This window comes from Elephantulus edwardii, unplaced genomic scaffold (genome assembly GCF_000299155.1).
Source record: "Elephantulus edwardii isolate Elephantulus edwardi_28Jun2011 unplaced genomic scaffold, EleEdw1.0 scaffold00014, whole genome shotgun sequence".
NCBI classification, from domain to species: Eukaryota; Metazoa; Chordata; class Mammalia; order Macroscelidea; family Macroscelididae; genus Elephantulus; species Elephantulus edwardii.
Window position 1 is genome coordinate 30260223 of NW_006399764.1, and position 12575 is coordinate 30272797.

At 44.4% G+C, this 12575-nt stretch overlaps 1 pseudogene; it reads right to left on the bottom strand.

The window, feature by feature from the left end:
* Positions 1 to 271: 271 nt before the first annotated feature.
* LOC102860159 lies at positions 272 to 10873 on the bottom strand (annotated as a pseudogene).
* Between the last annotated feature and the right edge of the window lie 1702 nt (positions 10874 to 12575).

Consider the following 12575-nt stretch of genomic DNA (forward strand, 5'->3'; position numbering starts at 1 on the left):
AGCATAGCGGTCAGCTCCTGCTCGCCAAGTTACCCAGAAAGAATATTCCTGGTTAGAAAGAGGCTTAGGTTACTTCTTGGCTTTTTCAATTGCTTTTTAAGGAAATGTGAGCCCGAAGATGGTATTTCACTGCGCATTTCTCCTCGCTTCTGTGGCTTTGGGACAAGCCTGATTCACACAGGACCAAGCTGCCGGCTGTCACTCTGACACTCATCTGCGTGGATTCCTCACTGCACATAGCAGCTTCCAGCGTCTCCTCACTTCCGACTCATCACTCACTGAGCCCCTCAGAACGCAGCTCCCTGAAACGCCTGCTCAGAATCTTCTGTGAAGGACTGAGGACGCCATAGGCCTGGGCCTGGGCAAGAGCCCCTCATTGAGAAAGGATAGCGTGGACAAAAGGGTGTGAGCAGGGGAAACTGGACCAGCGACCACCAAGGAAGAGCTGGCAGTGAAACGCAACACCTTTGGGACTCAGGTCCCTGTGCTAGGAACCTCGGTTAGGACCATAGCGCTTAACCACTGTGCCACCAGGGTTCACAGTATTGTGGACACTGGACTTCTCAAACCGCATTTCAGAGAAGCTGCATTAAGTCTCAGTGAGCCTTGAACTCACCTGCTGTGGCGGTCCACAGGACGAGCCACCTGGGTGGATGGCCAGTGGTGGCGGCGTGGACTGCAGCTCACGGGACCCCGTGCTTCCGGGCACTACTGTGTTCTGGCGTGATCTCAAAGCCAGGACCTTTGGGAGCATTCACCGGCGCTGTCTGCCAGGTGCCCCTGAGTGGATTTGAACAGCCAGGCTCTAGTCAGTGCTTGAGGGCTTGATTATTTCTGACACCTGGGGGTGATTGGGTGGGTTTTAGGACAAACAAGAGCTCACCAGGCAGGTGCGAGGGAAAGAGAACACTGCAGAGGAGAACCGCGGACGAAGGCGCAAAAAGGGGACTTGCGGACAGCAGGCCTGGAGATGCAGGTAGATTTTTATCATGAACCTGGGCTGGGGGGCTGGGGCGCATGGGCAGGTCAGAGGACTCTCTGAGAAAAAGATCCTAGATGGGGGAGATTGGGACCCATTTTACCAACATTTGCATTTTCCCAAGAATCAGCGGGTTCTCCAACCAGGGCCGCAGAATTTCCAATCCAAAGAACTTCCCAGGATGTGGGATTCTGAGAACCAAAACATGGACATTTCTGGAAAAAACCAGGGGCAGCTGGTCATTCTACCATCCAATCAAAGCCCAAGAGGACATGGCCTACCTTCAAATTCTTCCAAAAATCCCAGCACAGCCAAGGAGATGCCGAGCGGGTGCTAGCAAAGCTTGATGAATCTCACCACAGCTGCCAGTAGATTTTTCTCAAGTTTCTCAGCTTTCCGAAGAGCAGCAGATTTCATCAATAAAAATCAAGCAAACCAGGGTAGAGGCACAAACTGCGGAGCATGTTGGCATCAAGACATGCTATGGACTACAGGGGATTCTAGGGAGAGGGGGATTCTTTACATGCCGATGTGAAAAACAAAGTGTTCATGATACACTGTTTAAATAATATTACTTATATAATATATATATCTGTGTTTCATTGATTATGCAAAGGTGTTTGTGTAGATCATAACAAACTGTGGCTGAGTCTGAGAAGAATGGGAATCCCAGAACACTTGATCGTGCTAATGAGAAACCTGTACTTGTACCAAGAGGCAGTCTTCAGAACAGAGCAAGGAAACACTGCATGGTTCAAACTTGGGAAGGGCATACACCAGGGATGTGTCCTACCTCCATATCTTTTCAACCTGTATGCAGAACAGATTATCCGGGAGACTGGGCTCTATGAGGAGAAGTGTGGAGTCAGGATTGGTGGAAGATCTATTAACAATCTGCGTTATGCTGATGACACAACCCTGCTTGCTGAAACTGAGGAGGACCTGAAGCGCTTGCTGCAGAGGGTCAAGGACTGAAGCCTTCAGTATGGATTGAGGCTCAATGTCAAGAAGACAAAGATTCTCACCACTGGACCAATTGGCAGCATCAGGATGGATGCTAAAGAGATTGAGATTGTTAACAACTTTAGTCTGCTTGGCTCCACGGTCAACACTCTTGGCACCGGCAGCCAGGAAATAAAAAAACGTATTGTGATGGGAAAGTCTGCTGTTAGAGAACTCTCTAAAGTACTCAAGAGCAACGGTGTGTCTCTGGAGACTAAGGTGTGCATGATATAGGCCATGGTCTTTGCAATCACTTGTTATGCATCAGAGAGTTGGACAATGACTAGGGAGGATAGAAGGAGAATTGATGTCTTTGAGCTGTGGTGCTGTAGAAGAGTATTGAATGTACCATGGACTGTCAAGAAAACAAACAGATGCATCCTGAAGAGGGTTAAACCAGGCTACTCCTTGGAAGCAAGGATTCTGAGGCTTCATCTGACATACTTTGGACATGTTGTAAGGAGGGACAGGTCCTTGGAGAGGGACATCATGCTTGGGAGGGTGGAGGGAAAGCGCAGGAGAGGAAGACCCTCTATGAGGTGGATTGATTCAGTGACTGGGGTAATTGGGATGGGAGTGTCAGAGACAGTGCAATTGGCACAGGACAGAGTAGGGTTTAGGCTGTTGTACATAGGGTTGCTATGAGTCACAACAGCAACAACATATATTATTAACATATATTATTTGAGTTCTAGTGGCCTAGTTTGGAAGGAGGAGTGGCATCCACTTCCATAACAGCTTGCCTTCGGAAATCCTTTGAACCTGGAGAGAGGATGAAAGGCCCCCAAGCGTTGAGGACTCTCCTTCATAGGGTCACTATGAGTCACCAACGGCACTTAACAACAACAACAGTGGCCTAATGGCAAAAAGCTGTGCTGCAATCCCAAAGGTACACAGTTTGATGCCACCAGCTGCTCCCCTGGGAAAGGATGGACAAGCTCCTCCTGCAGTTAACTTCCTCTGAACACCAGCTGCCAGGTCAGCCATGGGTCGGTTCCGACTCAATAGTACACAATACAAGAACATATATTATTTAATAGTAAATACATTCTAGACATTTACTTAATAATATATGCAATATATATTCTTTCTAAATCATAATATGCAGTAATAATAAATAATAAGGGGAGTGGAGGGACAGCGCAAGAGAGGAAGACCCTCGATGAGATGGATTGACTCAGTGACTGGGGTCATGGGGGCAAGTTTGTCAGAGACGATAAGTTTGGCTCAGGATAGAGCAGGGTTCAGAGCTGTTGTACACAGGGTCACTGTGAGTCACAGGCGACGCGAGACACATGACAACAAAGTAAAGAAGAACATCTAAATATGCTAATATATTCATATAAAGGGGATTAAGGATATAAGGGGGGTTAAGGATATAAGGGGGGTTAAGGATATACTCAACTCACAAGAATCTTTATACCAATAGTTGGAAAAGGGGAGCAGGGAGGGAAGAATTTTCACTCTATAACCCTTAGCAATGTGAGTGCATTGCTTATTGAAATAAAAACAAATTGAACTTAACTGTGAAAAAAAGACGGTAACAATTACCTCTTGGACATCAAGCAGGGAAAGACTCAGTGTCAGTCAAACACAGGAAGAGCTCCAGGAGATGGGTTGTCTCACTGACCACAAGAATGGCCTTGACCATGGCAGGGATCGTGAGGATAGTGAAGGTAGGGAAGACTCAGACCTGTTTGTTTATAGGGCCCCTGGGGGCTGGGGTTGACTCCCCAGCACCTAACGCAACAATAGCAACAATGGGAATAGACCTTGCTTCAGAAAGTTGGCGGGGAGTATGGCAACCTCTGAATCAGACAGCACCCAGCTGAGCATGGTACAGGGGGAGGGGAGGCGTGAGAGGGCAGGGACCACTTTCCTGGATCTGTAGAGGTGTAAGCAGGAAGACAGGTAAGTGGGTCCTGGAAACAGGAGAAGGAACCTTGGTACAGAGGTCTATCTGCGTGGCAGATTGCAAGGCTTTGCGGCATTTCCTCCAGGATACAGTGTCCTACAGCCTACTTTGATGAGTAGCAACTGAAGTCTTTAAAATTTGTGAATCCGTCTAAGGTATAAATATTAATCTCTCACATCTGTATCAAAAAGGAAGGAAAGGCCAAGATGCACAGAAACAGCACAAAGGACAAACCAACTTCTACAGCCCTGACCAGAACTACCTGGTGTCCCGCTACCACAGCTGATGGCTGAAAGGGGTAATAACAGAAGAGAGAAAAGTGTGGAAAAGACAGAAAAATCATTTAAAAAATCAGACTTACATTTCAACAGAAATGAGTGGTGTCTCCCTTCAAGCATGGAATTGAATTAATTCATCCCATGATTCAACTTTCAGGCAGATAATACACAGGCCAAAAAGGTAATCAATCAGTTACACCAGGCAGGAGTTTACTCTTTGGAACAAGAGCCATGTGAGAGCAAAAGAACTTTACCAAGGATAAAGCTCGGACCACAGGAAGGGATAGGAAAAGAAGGAAGAATGGAAATGGGAAGCACAGGGCAGAAGTAGGCAGAGTGCTGTTGCATTGTGGGAACTGCTGTCAATGTCACGAAGTAATGGAAACCAATTCTTGGTATAAAATGAACTTATTCTGTTGACTTTCATCCAAATCACAATAAAAATTTTAAAAATATATTCCTAAATCATGCATTTATTTAAAAAATACAGAGTTGGAAATCCTGAGGATGGAATTCGTCGATTTAATTGAACATCAGACTGAAAAACCTTCACTCTTATCTCACTTGTTTTGGGAGCCCCCATTGTTCTGGCTATTAATTGACTGGTGGTCTAGTGTCAAGAACCTGTACTGCAATCCTGAAAGCATGTGGTTCAAATCCACCAGATGCTGTGCCAGAGAAGGATGGGCAATCTCCACCAGTGCGATTAACGGCCTCTGAAAACCCACCAGAGGGTCAGCTAGGGGTTGGTTCCAATTCAACGTCCACAACAACAACAAAACACTGCAGATTTACTAGCGTTTCTCACCCACATTCACTTTGGGTTACTCTTTTGGGGAAAGTAAGTTCCTGTAGAATTCCCGAATTCCAATTGAGATGGAAACTATTTCTTCACAGGACACAAGCAAAGGTCTGGCCAGAGTGCTTGATTTATGGGGCCCTGGGAGAAGCGGCCGCTGCATATTTACAGCAGGACCTGGAGCCGAGTGCGTTCTGGGAAGAGCTACTGAAATGAGCTCCCCTCACTTCCATGACAGCAGAAGGAAGCAAGGGTTCCATTAAATCACTAAAAAGTCTCGGAATATGAAAGACAAATGGAAGGGCCTACGTCCTCCACCTGCAGAACTGCCGAGGTTTCACAAGGTTCACCAAGAGTTTGTGGGAAACTTTAATCCTTCTGTCTCTGTTTACTCACTGGACTCTGAGAAGTCATCACTCAGATGGTATACAGGACATCCTGGGGATGGCTATTACTGAAAACACACACACAAAACAGCTTAATTCTTCACCCCTTCCTTACTGTCCTAGAACCTAAAATTCTCTTTTTTAATTGTGACATGAGTGGAAGTTTACAGAGTTTGTTGTTGCTGTTGTTGTTGTTGTTGATTACCATCACGTCGAGGTCGACTCATAGTGACTCTATGAACAAAGGACCTAATGCCTTTCCATAGCCATTGTTGTTTCTCCAAGTTCATAAAGTTTCTAGAGGCATGTGGTTTAGGAAGTGGATGCTACTCCTGCTTCCAAACCTGTTTACAACTGGGAGCTCCACCAGACACTGTCCACAATGGGAAACAATTATGGTATTTTATATCCCCATGGTACAAGGTTCAGCATCACAGCAAACCCAGGTTACCTCATACAGCACACTGACAAAGAGTGATGTGCACAGTGGAAGAGTGTTCCTCCAGCACTAGTCTCATTTAGCAGTGGGTAAGTGTCGTCAAGTCAAATACGACTCAGAGTAAGCTTTGCACAAAAGACCTGAACTCTGTTCTATAATTAACATCATTTCTGTACATTTACAAGAGAGTTTCCAGAGGCATCTAGTTTAGGAAGTGGATGCCACTCCTGCTTCCCAACATGAACCAATCCGGAAGCTCGTCTAAACACTGTACATAAGGGGTAACCATTATGGTATTTGACAAGACTATGGAACAGTGTTCAGCATCACAGCAACACCAAGTTGTTCAGTACAGCAATTAGACAAATGATTGCTGTGTATTTTAAAGAACAGTCTAATTTTTTTTTTGTCTCGGAGGTGGCCACTTCTTCAGGACCATCTGATACCATCAGGCCTCTGTCCGGCCTCAACTTCCAGGTCCTCAGTTCATTTGGGGCTTGGTCTAGTCTGTATTTAGTCTGCTCCAGTTCACCTTTGACTTTTAGGAAAAACAAGTGGATCGCTGGGTCCACCATTGTGGGTCTCGGTCGGGCAGCACTTGAGGGCTGGACCTGCTCAAGGGTCTGGATTTGAGCCGTACGCTCTTGAATCTCTTGTTCCTCGGTTGCTGGTCTCGTTACAAGGGTGTTTTCCTGCATGCACACTCTTGCTGTGGTTGCTTCAGTTTTTCTTCAGCCTCCTTTAAGCCACTTATTCATTAGGGTTAAGGTCTGTGTGCTCGCCCTCCAAAGCGGGCACATATGCCTCATACTGTTTCCATCTTAGAATGAGCTCGTCTCGAGCCATAACTCTGAAGTCTGTTTCACTCAAGCGAACCTTTTGGGGGAAGAGGTTCTTCGTTGGTTGTCTTGAATCTCCTCACAGGTGGAGACCGGGCCCCGCAATCCTCGGCTGTCACAGCCCATGCGCCCCTTTATTTGCAGGCAGAATTTTATCTTTGTGGGGGAGAAAACTACCACATCTTCCTCCCAGAGAGTGGCTGATGAGTTTGAACCAGCAACCTTAGGCTGAGGGGCTAAGCACTTCATTCACTGTGCCACCAGTGCTCCTTCTAACCTCTTACTCAGACTTCTGACTGCCTACATCTTTTCTAAAACAATCTTATAAAACAATTTAAGGCACTATCAGAAAAGATAATACAAAAATGTTCATAAAATTAGAAATACGAAATATCAGTATATCATCGATAAACACCTCCCTCCAAGCTCCCTGGCCCCTCCCTGACCCCTCTCTTCTTCCAAGGACGATCACTGTTAATGGTTTGATGTGTGTCCTTCTGGTTCCTTTTAACCCACGTGTAGGCATCTTAAACAGAAATTGATTGCTGCGAAATGTGCGGGTTTTTTTTACTAAACAAGTCTTAAGAGATTTTTCTGCTTCAGTAAATATAAACCCATTTCATGGGTTCCTGTGTGATCATCAAAAGCACTTAGGTATGAGAATATTTTTAACCATTGATGGACACTGCGGTGGTTTCTAAAGCTCCACTCATGCAAATGCTGTTGTTGCTGCCTTGAGGGGCTGTAACTCATGGCAACCCTGTGTGTTTAAACGGAGCACCCCCAGTCCTACACCATCCTGTCCATGCTGTGCGTGAGCCCACTGTTGCACCCCCTGTGCCAGCCCGTCTCATGGGCAGTCTTCCTCCTTTTCACTGACCCCTACTTTTCCAAGCGTGATATCTCTTCTCCAGAGACTGGCCCTCTTAACACACAGAGATCATATGAGACAAAACCTCACCATCTTCCCTAAGAATACTCTAAGGAGTATTCTGGCTGTGCTGCTTCTGAGATAGTTACACAAATAGTCTAAAAGCTATTTTTAAATTTTTTACACATTTTTTAAAATTTTTATATTGGTTTATTTACAAAGTTTGTATACATTATTTTTCATAATGGGTCTTTCCCATTTCCTTCACTCTCCCTCCTCCATCAAATTGTGCAACCCTATAAATAACACATTACCCCCACCCCCTTGGATCCTCATACTCATTCTACACTGATGTTCTTATACAGTATTTGTCCTTATAGGACTAAGTTAGTTCACTTAGCATAATGCTCTCCAGGCCCTCCCAAAGAGAAAGCAATTTAACAAATCATTGCTCCCTCACGCTGCACAGCATTCTGTCATGTGAACGTACCATAACTTCTCCATGCATTTAATTTTGGCTGGACATTTGGGCCATTTCCAAATTCTTGCGATGGTGAATAACACTGTCATGAGCATTGGGCTAAGTTTCTATTTACAGCAATAAATACATTAAAAAAAGGAAAAACCAAAATGAACATTTTACCTTAATATCTCCAACAATTGAAAAAAGAACAAGCAAAGTTTATCGTTTCCAGAAGAAAAGAAATCAAAAGAGCAGAAATACATGGAATAAAAAACAGAAAAGCAATAGAAAGAAAGAGCAGGAGGAGAAGTTGGTTCTTTGAATGGATTTCTGAGGGAGGCATGCCCCTGCCTCTAACAATGGGAATGGGGGGAAGGCAAACAAATAGGAAACAAAAGAGGTGATTTCAGAGGTGAATTAACACCATATCGTAGAAATAACACATGCAGCCGTGCATACAAAGAAAGAGAGAGAGGGGTGAACTGTAAGGTATGAAATGGTTTAAAATAAATAAAAGCTATTTCTACATTAACATTCCTCTTAACTTAGCTTTCTATGGGATAAATTCCTTGACATGATTTTTACCTTTCAGAGTCATGATCAAGTTGAACTCCAGTAAAGATATGCACCAATTTATAATCCCATAAATCCTAAGAGCGAGATTCCTCTTTTCTCTCAGACGCTCACCATCTGATGGACACCTCATCATCGCTCTTAAAGGATTCTCCCCTGAGTGGCTGCCTGTTTTTCTTGTTGGTTTATGGGAGTTCTTTATCAATTATGACAGCTTATTGCATTACATAAAGAATCCTGTTGGGATTGTAAAACTTACTTTGAACAAAACAAACATCTATATACAAAAGACTGTTTTCATCTAGAAATCCCTATCTTCTCACTTATTTAGAATTTTATTTTTTGGGTTTTGTTTGCTTATTTCTCTTTGTTTATTTGGTTTGTTATTCTGTGCTTTGGGTTTTGGAGTTGTTGAAGTTTTGTTGTTGGGGTTTTTTGTCTTTCTAGAAAATTATATACGTATATACATGTATAAAAGTGTACTGTAGTATATCCACCATCTGCTTTGCAGGAAAGGAATGGACAGTCTACTCTGTGTGATTAACTGCATCAGAAAACCCACTCGAGGATTGGCTATGGGTCAGTTCTGAATCGCTGGGACACAACAAAACAACATATATTACACATCCATGCAGAGAGAGACATCATCCCACATATCCTGTGTATTTTATTGTAAGGGTCCAGTCTTGGAAGAAGGCATCATGCTTAGAAAAATAAAGACTAGGTAAGAGAGGTGACTGACAGGGGGCATGCGGCAATGGGTTTATTGGGTTTACGCACCACAGAGGCTGTACGTTGGTGCAGGATTACACAGTTTGGTTCTGCTGTGTTAGGGCCACTGTGAGTCAGGGACCTTCTCAGGGCACCTAACCACGCAGCAGTACATACATGTTCATTTATGCATTCTCTTTCTGGTTTAGTCTGTGATATTTTGGGGTGTTCCCCCCCTTTCTTGCTCATATTTCAACTATTATTGGGGGGGAAACTATGCATATTCATTTTATACCTGAATACCTTCTTAAACTTTCTTTTAAGAATTCCAAATTGATAGAGGTTTTTGGCTAGATAAGTTACACACACAAATAATAATTTTTTTCTCTTGTTATTCTGTTCTTGTTTTCTTTCACAACAATATCTAGTGAATTTAGAAAACTGTTGAATCCTTGCCTTGTTCTTGAAGTTAATGGACCTCTAATATTTTAGCATTGAATGTGTTACTAAGTATAGATTTTTTTTATCTTATTTTTTTTCCCAACTTAAGAAGTCTTTCTTCTAAGCTTAGATTACTGCATGCTCGCTTTAGTGGAGATGGGTGTTGGATTTTATGAAATGCTCATGTTGGGTTTATAGAGATTGTCTCATGAGAAAGAGATGTAGCAGTGAATTCCACCAGGAGGCTTTCTGGGATGGAACTTCCTGAGCGTCCCAGGACCTGCTGTTGGCATCAACATCAGCTCAATGTAGATCCAGGTTGGACCTGGCACAAGAGGGGGCCTAGAGAAGTCCTGCTCTCCACATTTGGAGAAATGTGTTCCTCCAAACTCTATAAACGTTCACCTGTGATCACTGAGGTTGTAGATATGCCAGCTTGGCTGCCTACGATTCTCAGGTGTGGCAATTATGACATAGACACGTTGTTGTTGCTGTTGTTATGTGCGATTGAGTCACCTGTGACTCAGAGCGACTCCATGCACACTATCTCTGAAACCAGCTCTGTCCTGAGCCAATCTCATCATCTTTGGCAGACCCAAGCCCATTTCTCCAGCACTGAGTCAATCCATCTCAGCCTGGGTCTTCCTCTCCTGCACTGTCCCTCCACCATTCCAAGCATGATGTCCTTCTCCAAGGCCTGGTCCATCCTGACCATATGCCCAAAGTATGTAAGATGAAGCCTCAAAACCGTTGCTTCCAGAGAGCAGCCTGGTTTTACCCTCTCTCTTCTCACTTTCCTCCCCTTGTATGTGCTATCGGCCGTGACCGAGGGGAACTCCTTAAATCAGATCAGGTCTACATTGCATTAATCTTCTTACAATTACACCGTTTACCTGCATCTATTTGGGGGAAACAAATCAACCTCTAACAGGTCTGATGTAATACACTCACCTGACTCTGATGAGATCTCCTCCTTGATGGCATCTGCTGTGAGTAGCCAGTCAGCGGACGGGAACTTTGATCTGGAAATGGCTGGCGCTGGTCGATAGGGAGGTCTCCAAGAGCTCATTATTTTTGCTCAGTTAGAGTCTGTATTGGTTCATGGCCTCTGGTTCATGGACATGAACCAGCATTCTCCTTGTCTGCCCAACCTGCATTCGTCAGCCTCCAGGGCCATCAGTCTCCACAGCCATCAGCCTGCCTTGCCTGCAGGCCTTGGAACTGTCAGTCTCTGTAACAATGTAAACCAGGGGAAACCTCTCTCCTGACTTCTGATCCTCTGACTTGACACTTGCCAGCCTCTGAGGTGTGATGTTGGAGAAGAGAGCTGAATGTCTCGTGGATGCCAAATGAACACACAAGTGTGTCTTGGAGGAAGTGTAATCAGAGTGTCCTGAGAGGCGAGGAGGGTGGAACCTCTTCTCACACACTTTGAGCATGTTGACGGGAGGAGCTTATTCTAGCAAACAAACTATCATGCTGGGAAATGTGGAAGAAGTTCAGTGAAAGAAAGACAGACCTTCAGCAAGATGGACTGACGCAGGACTGACCACTGGGCTTGAGCGTGACAGAGATTGTTAAAACAGTTCAGAATAGAGTCCAGATCCATTTCTCATTGGGTCACTAGGAGTCACAGTTAACTCAATTACCACAAAGAACTAAGTAAAAATTGCAGAAGATAAATAACCACAGTGAACCTATTACAGACAAGAGGGTGAGACTATTGTGGCTTGTGCAGAACTGCCCTACAGGGTGTGCAAGGCTGCAAATCTTTACAGAAACAGATTGCCTCATCTGTCTTCTGAGAGCAGCTGGTGGTTTTGAACTATTAGCCTTGTGGTGACCACTTTAACCACTGTGCCACCAGGAATCCTCACCCCTGACGTGGTGGTGGTGGTTGCTGGGTGTCGTTGAGTCATTTCGAGTACGTGCACATCCCATGAGCAGCAGAAGAAAATCCTGCCCCGTCCCATTCCATCCTCAGAATGCTGCCACGCTGGGCCCACTGTTGAAGCCACTGGGCCCAGCTGTCACATTTAGGGTCATCTTTCTTGATAATCCTCTATTTTACCAAAAGCAATGTCCTCCTCTAGGGATTACATCCGAAGAAATTTGCCAGATTTACCAACAGTCCACCTGGTTAAATTTTAATGACCCCATGTAACATTTGGGACGTATTTAGGAATTTCTAAAATTCTGTATTATTTACTTGAAACTCAAACTTAAGTGCATGTCCAATATTTTACCTGGTAGTCCTAGGTTGGCCTCCAAGCTAACATTCCTGAATTTCAACCCTGGCCCCTCTCTTAGTAGGTGCATGTCCTTAACATGCTCGTTTTTACTCTTGTGTCCAGTTTCCTCCAAGGTAAAATGAGCTACTCTGAGCGTTGCATGACCTAAACTAGGGGAACGCCCCGCATATCTGTCAGCACACAGCAAACAGCAAACAAAACCAAATTTGAGATTTAACTAGGGGTTGCAGGAGGGCACTGACAAGGTATAGAGTAATAAAGCAGGTCTTAGGAGACAGGTATTTCATTTTGTCTTTAGCTATTCTTTGTGAATTTGGGTGAAAGTTTACAAAAATTTCTCATTGAACAATTCATATGCATTGTATCCTAACTGATTACAATCCCCACAATGTAGCAACACTCCTCTTATTTCCTCCCTGAGTTTCCTAGTGTCATTCCTTCTTCTTCCAACCCCTTACTGCCTTCTGATCTTTCTCACTGGGCCAACACAGCCATCTACTCGGCAGTAATGTTCACCTTATAGATGCATCTCCTGTCTGGATAAAAATTGTATCACACGGGTAAGTGGCTTAAAGAATGTCTAAGAACACCTCAACAACTTTCATTATACCGATGGTACAACTTGCT